This window comes from Triticum aestivum, chromosome 1D (assembly GCF_018294505.1).
Source record: "Triticum aestivum cultivar Chinese Spring chromosome 1D, IWGSC CS RefSeq v2.1, whole genome shotgun sequence".
Lineage (NCBI taxonomy): Eukaryota > Viridiplantae > Streptophyta > Magnoliopsida > Poales > Poaceae > Triticum > Triticum aestivum.
This window is the reverse complement of record NC_057796.1, coordinates 280,148,548-280,152,186: the sequence shown is the minus strand read 5'-3', so window position 1 is coordinate 280,152,186 and position 3,639 is coordinate 280,148,548.

Here is a 3,639-nt window from a genome sequence, read left to right as displayed (position 1 = left end):
GACAAACAATAGAGAATAAATGGATCTTCAAGAGGAAGATGGACGCTGATAGTAGTGTTACTATCTACAAAGCTCGAAATGTCGCAAAAATGTTTTCGACAAGTTCAAGGTGTTGACTACGATGAGATTTTCTCACTTGTATCGATGCTTAAAAGTCTATCCGAATCATGTTAGCAATTGCCGCATTTTATGAAATTTGGCAAATGGATGTCAAACCTGCATTCCTTAATGGATTTCTTAAAGAAGAGTTGTATATGATGCAACCAGAAGGTTTTCTCAATCCTAAAGGTGCTAATAAAGTGTGCAAAGCTCCAGCAATCCATCTATGGACTGGTGCAAGCATCTCGGAGTTGGAATATACACTTTGAGGAGTTGATCAAAGCATATAGTTTTATACAGACTTGCGGTGAAGCCTATATTTACAAGAAAGTGAGTGGGAGCACTACAGCATTTCTGATAAGTATATGTGAATGACATATTGTTGATCGGAAATAATGTAGAATTATTCTGCAAAGCATAAAGGAGTGTTTGAAAGGAGTTTTTCAAAGAAAGACCTCGGTGAAGCTGCTTACATATTGAGCATCAAGATCTATAGAGATAGATCAAGACGCTTGATAAGTTTTTTCAATGAGTACATACCTTGACAAGATTTTGAAGTAGTTCAAAATGGAACAGTCAAAGAAAAAGTTCTTGCCTGTGTTGCAAGGTGTGAAGTTGAGTAAAGACTCATAACCCGACCACGGCAGAAAATAGAAAGAGAATAAAAGTCATTCCCTATGCCCCAGTCATAGGTTCTATAAAGTATGCTATGCTGTGTACCAGACCTATTGTGTACCTCGCCATGAGTTTGGAAAGAGGGTACAATAGTGATCTAGGAGTGGATCACTGGACAGCAGTCAAAATTATCCTTAGTGGAATAAGGAAATGTTTCTCAGTTATGGAGGTGACAAAGAGTTCGTCGTAAAGAGTTACGTCGATGCAAGCTTTGACACCGATCTGGATGACTCTAAGTCTCGATCTAGATACATATTGAAAGTGGGAGCAATTAGATAGAGTAGCACCGTGCAGAGTATTGTAGACATAGAAATTTGCAAAAAACATACGGATCTGAATGTTGCAGACCCGTAGACTAAAAACTTCTCTCACAGGCAAAACATGATCATACCTTATTACTCTAGGGTGTTAATCACATAGCGATGTGAACTAGAATATTGACTCTAATAAACCTTTTGAGTGTTGTTCACATGGCGATATGAACTATGGGTGTTAATCACATAAAGATGTGAACTATTGGTGTTAAATCACATGGCGATGTGACCTAGATTATTGACTCTAGTGCAAGTGGGAGACTGAAGGAAATATGCCCTAGAGGCAATAATAAAGTTATTATTTATTTCCTTATTTCGTGATAAATGTTTATTATTCATGCTAGAATTGTATTAACCGGAAACTTAGTACATGTGTGAATACATAGACAAACAGAGTGTCCCTAGAATGCCTCTACTTGACTAGCTCTTTAATCAAAGATGGTTAAGTTTCCTAGCCATAGACATGTGTTGTCATTTGATGAACGGGATCACATCATTAGAGAATGATGTGATGGACAAGACCCATTCGTTAGCTTAGAATTATGATCATTACAGTTTCATTGCTACTGCTTCCTTCATGACTTATACATGTTCCTCAAAATTTGAGATTATGCAACTCCCGAATACCGTAGGAACACCTTGTGTGCTATCAAACATCACAACGTAACTGGGTGATTATAAACATGCTCTACAGGTGTCTCCGAAGGTGTTTGTTGGGTTGGCATATATCAAGATTAGGATTTGTCACTCCGTGTATCGGAGAGGTATCTCTGGGCCCTCTCGGTAATGCACATCACTATAAGCCTTGCAAGCAATGTGACTAATGAGTTAGCCACGGGATGATGCATTGCGGAACGAGTAAATAGACTTTCCGGTAACAAGATTGAACTAGGTATGATGATACCGACGATCGAATCTCGGGCAAGTAACATACCGATGACAAAGGGAACAGCGTATGTTGTTGTGCGGTTTGACCGATAAAGATCTTCGTAGAATATGTAGGAACCAATATGAGCATCCAGGTTCCGCTATTGGTTATTGACCAGAGAGGTATCTCGGTCATGTCTACATAGTTCTCGAACCCGTAGGGTCCGCACGCTTAACATTCAATGACGATTTGTATTATGAGTTTATGTGATTTGATGACCGAAGGTTTTTCGGAGTCCCGGATGAGATCACGGACATGACGAGGAGTCTCGAAATGGTCGAGACATAAAGAATGATATATTGTACGATGTTATTCGGACACCGGATGAGTTCTAGGGGTCACCGGATAAATATCGGAGTGCCGGAAGGGTTATCGGAACAACAGGAGAAGTAATGGGCCTTATTGGGCCTAGGGGATAGAGAGAGGGGCAGCCAAGGGCTGGCCGCGTGCCTCCCATGGGCCTAGTCCGAATTGGACTAGGGGGAGGGGCGACGCCCCCTCCTTCCTTCTCTTTCCACTCTCCTTCCTTCTTCTCCTAGTTAGACTAGGAAAGGGGGGTCCAGCTCCTACTTGGAGTAGGATTGCCCCCCTTGGGTGCGCCCTATGAGGGCCGGCCGGCCTCCCCCTTGCTCCTTTATATACGGGGACAAGGGGCACCCCATAGACACACAAGTTGATCTTTAGCCGTGTGCGGTGCCCCCTCCACAGTTTTCCACCTCGGTTATATCATCGTAGTACTTAGGCGAAGCCCTACGCCGGTAACTTCATCATCACCGTCACCACGCCGTCGTGTTGACGGAACTCTCCCTCAGCCTCAGCTGGATCTAGAGTCCGAGGGACGTCACCAAGCTGAACGTGTGCAGATCGCGGAGGTGTTGTGCGTTTGGTACTTGATCGGTTGGATCGCAAAGACGTTCGACTACATCAACCGCGTTACTTAACGCTTCCGCTTTCTGCCTACGAGGGTACGCGGACACACTCTCCTCGCTCGTTGCTATGCTTCTCCTAGATAGATCTTGCGTGATCGTAGGAATTTTTTTGAAACTACTGTGTTCCCCAACATTTTCTTCATGCTCTGTAAGGTTAGCACTAATAATAACAGGATATATCTTCTTTTCATCTTGATAAGCATATTTCAAAGTATCAGCTAATTGTGTAACATCCCAAATTTTCAATTTGGATGTTATACATAGATCATCATTTGCATATCATGTTTTGTTGCATTTTGACAAATCCTCGATAAATCCTAAGCAACTCAAGGACCCTCGGAGAGAGTTGGGGATTTTCTCGAATTTTTAAATTTGATTTTTCAAACGAGGATTGGGGTTTTAATTATTTTTCTCTCCGGAAAAATATTTCAATTGTAAATAAATGAGAGGAGAAAATATGACTTCTCCAAAACAATTGAAAAACTGGAGGAAAAATGTTAAAAACATTATTTGGAATTTATTTGCAATTTTTATTGCATTAAAAATATTGCATGTTTTTAACGTATTTATTTTTGATTTTAAAAATGTTCACCCTATTCTAAATTTTCTAACTAGACAGGGAAAATTTATTTCATATTTTTCTGATTTTTATTTATTTTTCTACGCAATATTTTCCGCGGAACTTTTAAAAAAA